The sequence below is a fragment of the Panthera pardus genome, unplaced genomic scaffold (genome assembly GCF_024362965.1).
Source record: "Panthera pardus isolate Hobbes unplaced genomic scaffold, ASM2436296v1 HiC_scaffold_13, whole genome shotgun sequence".
In the NCBI taxonomy this organism is placed as follows: domain Eukaryota; kingdom Metazoa; phylum Chordata; class Mammalia; order Carnivora; family Felidae; genus Panthera; species Panthera pardus.
In genome coordinates, this window is record NW_026526688.1 from 156506051 (window position 1) to 156514586 (window position 8536).

The 8536-nt window shown below is 35.4% G+C and overlaps 1 non-coding gene across 1 annotated transcript; it reads left to right on the forward strand.

Annotated features, from left to right (window-relative positions):
* The first annotated feature begins 4578 nt into the window (after nucleotides 1-4578).
* LOC128776714 (U5 spliceosomal RNA) lies at nucleotides 4579-4694 on the forward strand. Its single transcript, XR_008421893.1, has one exon. It is a non-coding gene; the product is annotated as a U5 spliceosomal RNA (small nuclear RNA).
* Nucleotides 4695-8536: the final 3842 nt, after the last annotated feature.

An 8536-nucleotide genomic window follows, 5' to 3' on the forward strand; every position in this document is an offset into this window, starting at 1 on the left:
CTGACCAATATTTATGTTCCTTTAAAAAAATTATAGCCATCCTTGACATTGGTATCTCACTGAGGTTTTGATTTGCTTTTCCTTAATGACTAAGCTGTGAACATCTTTCATGTGCTTATTGGCAATTTGTAGATCTTCTTTGGGGTATTGTCTATTCAAGTCATTTACCCACATGGGACATTTTTTTTTGTTATTGAGTTGTAAGACTTCTTTATATGGTTTGGATATTAGACCTTTATTAGATTAATGATTTGCTAACATTTTCTCCCACTCATTGGGTTGTCTTTTCACTGTCTTTAGTGTCATTTGAAAAGCAGTTTTGTTTTCAATAATCATTTCATTGTCTTGTTTTTATTTCTCTTTTCCTGCTTGTGATTTTGGTCTCATATAAGAACACTTTACTAAATTCTAGATCATAAAGGTATACTTGTGTATTTTCTTCTAAAGATTGTATAGTTTTAGCTCTCATAGTTATGTCTTGGATCCATTTTAAAATAATTTTGGTATGTGATATGAGGTAGGGGTCAGACTTCATTCTTTTGCTAGCTTTGGATTTACCTTGCCTTTCTCTTTATAGTTCCTTAAACTGTACAGTTAGGCTATTGATTTGAAATCCTTTTCTATTTTTTTTCCAGTATAAATGTTTATAGCTTTACATCCCCAAATGAACACTGCTTTCACTGTATCCCAAAATTTTGTGTGCTGTATTTTTTTTTTATTGGTCTTAATGAATTTTCTTATCTCCCTTGTGATTTCTCCTTTGACCCGTTAGTTAAGATTGAGTCTCAAGTGTAACCTAAGCTTATTCCAAGTGTTATTCTTTGCCCCAGTCTGCTGTAACCAATATGTGTTTCATTAAACGCTTCTGGCAAAAGCCACTGGGGAAGTCATCCCTGTCCTGGAAGTGCTTCAAGTCATGTGAAACAAATGTTTTGTACTGGTCATTGAGAAAGGTGCCAGATGAATGGAGACTCATAAACACATTTCTTTGAGAATAAAGTCCAAATTGCTTTTTCTAGTTCTACCAATTTGCATGACAAGTGCAGCTACTGATTTTTAAATTTTTGAGGAATCTGAATTCTGATTCCCATGGTGGCTACACCAATTTACATCCCCACCAAGGGTGCTCAAGTGTTGCCTTCTCTCCACATCTTTGCCAGTACTTGTTATCTTTTGTCTTTTGGATGAGAACCATTCTAACAGGTGTGAGATGATACCTCATTGTGTTCTTGGCTTACATTCCCCTGATGATTAAGTAATGTTGAATACTTTTTCATGCATCTGTTGGCCATTTGTATGTCTTTTTTGGAAAAAAAATGTATATTCAGGTCCTCTACCCATTTTGTAATCATAGTGGTTTGTTTGCTATTTGGTTGTAGGAGTTCCTTACATACTTGGATATTAACATCTTATTAGATACATGATTTGCAAGTATTATCTCCCACTCCATATGTTGCCTTTCATCTTATTAGTTGCATTGGGGAGAGATGGATGAGATTCCCTACTCCACCATTTTTAGTGATGTCACTCTTAAAATACTACTTTGATAGCAGTACTCCACCCTGAATCTAATTTCTCAGTTTCCTTGCATTTCCATTTGTTTCCTCTCTCTCTCTGTGTTCCTCTCCTTCAGTGAAGGACCTGACAGCAGAGAAGAACACATTATTTTAGTCTGTTTACAGAGCAACTAGTCAAAAGTCAAAATGCAAAACAGTTGGGAAAGGAATCTTTGATAGCTATATTTATATCCTGAAGAATATGACCTAGACACAAATAAATGGACAGGATAAACTAGATGCAAGGATACAGCCAGAGAGAGAAAGTAAATTACTTCTAAAATTATTCAAACCCAGAAATGTAACTTCAGTCTTCTCTCTTGCAAATGGCAATATAAGATAGTTAATTTTTTGAAGCAAACAAATCACCTTAATTGAACACAGTTTTCATTTTAAAACAAGTTGTAGAGCTTAAGGCTGAAGTCCTCCAGAGAAAATAGCCTTATGATTTATATCAGCACTGCTCGAACTCATAGCAATTTGTGAGGTTGCATATGAATAATGCAGGGTGAGAACAGCACAGGAGGAAACCATTGAAAGAAAGTAAATGAAGTCCCTTTTAAAATGGAATATATAGGAAACTATTTAATTTGAATTATTCACCAACACTTGTGATATTACAGGAATAACCATAGATCAGTGAATATTTCAAATTTTAAGACAGGGTCATGCTGTTCCTTTTATATATTAAAAGAAAAATCTCAGAGACCAAAAAATGGTAAGTGAATGAGAAGTGCATTACAGCCTACGAATATGCATGAATGTGCTAGAGTTTACCTGAAAATAAGGGAAGAATGGCCTCTTGAACTCTGTGACACACACCTATAGCTGTTGACTCAAGATCCACAGAGGCAGTTTCTGCCAGCGTAAGGGACTGTTCAATGATCAGCAGATAATGCACTTTTTACATATGTTTTAACTATTTTGACTCTAATGAAGAGTTTTATGTTTTGGAGAGATTCCAAATACCTGAGTAGGATCTTAGTTCCTTTACATATGGGGTAAGGATGAGTGTTGTTTCTTTTTTCTTTTACATGATCCAAAATGCCGTAGTGTAGAGTAGTTTAATATATAATTATTTCAAGGGAGTAAAAAGAGAAAGTAAAAGGGTAGATCGTTTAACAATGTGATAATAACTACACAGTTAAAATAACATAATGCATTTGATATTTACTCCATTATAATCAAATAAAAAACCTTACCAAATTTCATATCAATTAATCCTATTTAATGTTGCATATTATTTTTAGCCTTAGAAGTTCCTTAGTAATATACTATATGTATTGACACTGTTTTAGAATCACAGAGTTGAAAAGTCACCTGATCTATAGAAGTTTAAAATCAATAGTCTTTTAAATTTAATACTATAAGAATTCTAAATGATCTGGGAAAACAGCCAGCTGACCAATATTAAAGTAAATGATGAGGCTTAGTATTTGTATGGAATGTCTCTAACTAGAACTCAAAGAACCATGGCTAAAATGATTTAATTCAAAGAGATGCTAGACCATGTTTTGTAAGGAGGTATGGAAACAGCGTAAAACCATCTAGTTTATCCAAATATTTCTGTAAATCAATAGCTGCTGAGAGGCCATAATGTTGCAGGGCTGGAAAAATACAACTGTGAAAAAATTAATATCCTTTTGAGCAATATCATGGATAAGAACATGAATGTGTATAATGCAAGTTAAATGATAGAGAGAAATGAGAAACATTCAAATCATTCACTAGCTAGTGCCTTTATATTCAGGCCAAGCCGATATTTGATTTCAGATTCTGGTGAACACTACTGATCAATAAAAATAAACGAAGTTCTTTCACTTTGAATGTACAAGTCTGGTCTGTTAGGATAAACTAATTTGATTTGGCTGCTTTTAGCATCAACTTTAATTTCAGGCATGCCTTGTAATTGGCTAACGTTTTGTTAGCATTCTGTATGAGAACTTCTTCCTCATGTTCATATTTTAAGATCTCTGTGTATGCTGGGGTACACTCTACCAATTCACTAGAAACTGTATTTTCTTTACGGGGACCTGGACATTTGGAGGTGGCAAGGGATAGGAATGGGCAGTGGGGAGAATTTATAGAGGACTAATCCAAAAGGTTATATTTTAGAGCTTCCCCATGCTTTCAAATGACCTGAGAGGATTCTGGATTCTCTTCGACCTAGTTACAAAGACATTCTCAAATGTTATAAAAGTTCTTTAATCACCCATTTTTTTTCCAAAAGTAACTTCAGTGTTCTGATAATTTCCATTAACATGCATGCCTTTCGTCTTTCTTTGTCCCATAATAACTCTTGAATAGGTCACCTACAAGTTATGGAGAAGGTTACAGAGAAGTGATATTTTTACTTAATTCCCATCAGCTTGATATTATCATTAAAACAAAGCTCTGGCTAGGTCAATTGGCTTTAGTGTAGCTGTTTAGCCTGGCAATTCCCCATCAGTTCTGTTTCCTATTATGTCAAAGTGAAAGAAGCTGTGTTTAATGATAAGAAACTAATCCACATCTATCTATCTATCTATCTGTCTGTCCACACACACACACACACACACACACACACACAACTTATTTAGACATAAATTAATATGGATATTTATGTATAACAGACTTAGGCATAGAACAAAAGAGGCTTTTAAATAGGTAAGATTCTTCATATATGGTAGGATATATGATGAAAGCATAATCTTTAGTATATATAGTGTGCAGAAGACATCTTTGTTGTTGTATTAGAAAGTGAGAGAGCATGAATGGGGAAGAGGGGCAAAAAGAGAGAGAGAATATCAAGCAGGATCCATGCTGAGCCCACTGGGGCTTGATCTCATGACACTGGGAGCCTGACCTGAGCTAAAATCAAGAGTCGGAAGCTCAACCAACTGAGCCATCCAGACACCCCTGGAGAAGACATATTTGTATACAAAATACTATTTATTATAGTTGCAATTAAGTTTATAAAATAATCATGAAATAATAGAGAATTTGTGATATCTGGATATGCTATAAAAATTAAGAGCTCAATATATTCTGGTTTCTCTTCAAACTGATTACATCTTTAACCTTTTACTAAAAATTTCCATTGAGAGGAACAATTCTATGTCTTAAATCAATTATTTGAGGCTTCGTTTTATTAGGGCCAAATAAATAAATAAATAAATAGCCCAGGCACTAGAAGCTGATTGTCTGGATTCAAATTCCAACTCCACAACCTATTAGCTGTATGATACTGTGAAAATCACTAAATATCTGTAAAATATGGTAATCATTATACTTAACCTTGGGGTCATTACTGAGATGAAATAAAATAACCAGAGGTCATCACTGTGCCTAGAACATCATAAGTGCTCAAGAAATGGTAGAATGTCAGCATTAGCTTCTATTTCTGGTATTGAAAATAAACAATAATATTTTCAATTTTCAACAAGAATACTGATTTCCTAAATACTCTATTGAAAATTTTTGAAAAGTTCTGCCTACATTGTAATCAACTTGCTTTATTTTATTGATTGCAATCATGCTTTATGCATCAGTCAATTATGGCTCAATAGCTACATGGCAGAACACCTCCAAACTGAGTGACTTAAAATAGCTGTCATTTGTTCTCTTTCATACATCTGCAGTTCACCTGTGCATCTGGTCATCTTGGCTAGACTTACGTGGGGGCCTTGCTTAACCTGGGGGGCAACTGGCCTTGGCTCCTCCCTCTGCGTTAGCCTCAGGTCTGCTCTGTGGGAGGACATTTTGAGCCCCAAGTTGAAGGGGAAAGTTTTCCCAGGGCCAGGACAGAGTCACAAGGGCCCCACTGCACAAACATAGTTTGAACGTTAATTTGAATTACATTTGTTAGTATCCCCTGGCTAATGCCAGCCATGTGGCCAAACCAACATAACAGCGCAAGGAAGCGCACTTCTATGAAGGTGAGAAGAATAATGGTATATTTAAACAGTGTTCTAATCTGCTGTACTCTCTTAATTTGAAAACTATATAATGGATCAATTAAAATGTGAACACTTAGAAAATATGTGTTTATAGCTATTAATATTCTAATATTAACCTTTAATTTTTAAATAATCGTTATCTCATAAATGTTCCCTAAGTTTTTAATAATCAGGATTTCAGAAATGTTCACATCAGTCCTTCCAGGCAAATGAGATAAAATTGTGTATGTTTCCCCACAACATTTAGTAACTATTAGGACAGAAATCTTAGGATCTGTATTAGCCTGCTCAGGCTTCCATAACAAAATACTACAGCTAGGGGGACTTAAAAAACAAAGATTTCATTTTTCACAGTTCTGAAGGCTGGAGGTCCAAGATCAAGGGACTGGCAGAGTTGGTTTCTTCTGGGGCTTCCCTTCTTGGCTTGCAAATGGCCACCTTCATGCTGTGGCTTGACACGGGCATCCCTGTGTGCCCGTGCCTAGTGTCTCTGTGTGCGTCCCCAGATTGCTTCCTCTTATACAGATACCAGTCATACTGGATTAAGGCCCACCACAAAACAAAGCAAAACATGCCATTTCATTTTAATCATGTCTTTAAAGACCTTATCTCCAAACATAGTTAACATTCTGAGGTACTAGATGTTAGGCCTTAATTCAACAGGTGAGCTTTGAGGAGACACAATTTAGCCCATAACAGGATTTTTTTTAAGTGTTTTTTAGATGTTAGGCAACTCAAAATGCTTCTCCTTCAGGGAAAGGTATACATCCCAAGGGTCAGAGCAGTAGAGTGAGAAGAGCAGTGACGGTGCAGAGATTGAGCTTCAGAACTATGCTTCAGTGCAAATACGGGCACTAATTAGCAGAGTTGTGTGCACTCACAATCATATTTTTAAAAAGTATAACTAAATGCCACTAAATGATTTGGAAAAAATTGGGGGTGGGTTTCTTATTTGAGCACAGACATTTGTGTCTACTATTCATTAGAAGAAGATCTTGGGGCTACTGGGTGGCTCAGTCAGTTATGCATCCAACTATTGATTTCGCTAGGGTCATGATCTCATGGTTCATGGCATCAAGCCCCCTGATGGGCTCTGAGCTGACAGCACTGAACCTGCTTGAGTCTCTCTCCCTCTCTCTCTCTCTCTGCCCCTTCCCCTCTCATGCTCTCTCTCTCTCTCAAAATAAACGAATAATCTTCAAATAAATAAGATCTTAATAATTAGGGAAGTTACTTAAATGGCTTTTTGGGGACAGGCCATTTACACTACCAATAATTGTTTTCAAGGTTTATTAATCTAATTTTTCCTAGCTTCCAAAGATTGGACAGCATGATCATTGGTTGCAATTTTTTAAACAAAAGGAATAAACACAAAGTACAATAGTATTGCTTTCAGGTTTTTTCATTCTTACTTAGGGTAATATTACTTAGGTTTTTTCATTCTTGCTTAGGTAATATTTATTTTTTTCTTTTTTAACTTTGTTTCACTTATTATTCCTTTGCTGAATTTAATGTTTTAAATATGTAATTGATTCAGTTCGTGTTCAGACAGTGATCTCTATGACCAAGGAAAAATGTCCCATCATGCAGTGTATGTCCAGCTTTCTGTCATTTTTAATTTCTTCCAATATTTTGCATGTTTTCAAATTTAACCACTGTATTAAACCTGTGGGTTTTCCTCTCTCATTTGCTTTTTCTGAATGGAAAAATGGCTTTCCAAACCTTTCCTGTACACAAGTCACATGTCTACCTTCCTCCATCCTTCCTTCTTTCCTCCCTTCCTTTCTCTCTCTCCCTTTCTCTCTGGTTCTTTCTTCCTTTTCTGTCTCTATACATTGTAACAGACAAATCAAGAGGCCTGTGAAATATCAGGAAGAAGATAAGGGAATAAATAAATTTGAGATCAGAAATTAGATGTTAATAATATTACTTATTGAGATTACTAAAGAATTAAATAAGTATGGCACAACTTTCTTCTTTTGTTATAATCCTATCTGAAAGGAAACATTGAAAGGAACATTCTTGTAAAGCCAGTTCAATGAAATATTTTAGATATTTAGGAGTCAACATTAAATATTTTAGCAAATGATTTAAAATATACTTCACCTAAAGTAACCCTGGTTTTAAGGACTCTTTTGGGAAATTATAATAATGAACCATACATTTTTTTTTTCTCTCTCCTGGAGGGATTTCTTATTAGAGTTTAGGAAGTTAAATCTTAAGCTGTAAAATAAAATATGCCAAGCTTTGTAGGATATTTTCTCTTAGAGATAATAAATTATAAGTGTGGTCTCCTTATGTACTACATATTCTCTTCTCAGTGTTATATCATCCATTCAAAACAAAGCAAAACTGAAACTGCAGGGAAAGAAAAGGAGTGTGTGTAGATATACATTTATTCACCACCCATTGAGGCATAAAGACCCTAAATGCTAATTTTGTGCTCAGTTGGCATGTCTACCAAATGCCTGGTATATATGTTGGGCCTTAGTTGATGATTGAAGGATCTATTGTCAGTCTGAAACTCCTGTTTCTACTCTTCCATTAACAATGGCTCTGCTATGTCTAAGACTCTACAGATTTATAACTCAGAAATTCTTATGGGAAAAATTCAGATGAAGATACCATGAATCAATTCTACATACTTTCTTCTTTTTAGACTAAAACAAGCATAAATAAAGGGAAAAAAAAAAAAGAAGGAAGAGATGCTAATTACACAGCCTGACACAAGCCATGTGGCTTTCCTGGGCCATTCCTACATAAGCAGTGATTTAGAAAGCCAGTGGTTTTTCATTTAGTTACTCCATTGCTCCCTAGGGTCTTCAAGCCATACTCTCAGTGATTCCCTACTTCAGGGTGACTGGAGACCCAAAGAGATCTGCTAGGCCCTTCAGGATGTTTTAAGGGCCGGGCCTGAAAGTAATATAATCCTTTCCCCAAAGTTGTCTTGGCGAGGTGTTAGTCACAGGGCCCAAATTTTGCAAGAGAATCTGATAAATGAAAAGCAATACATCTTTTGGTACCGTCATAATCTCTGCCAGT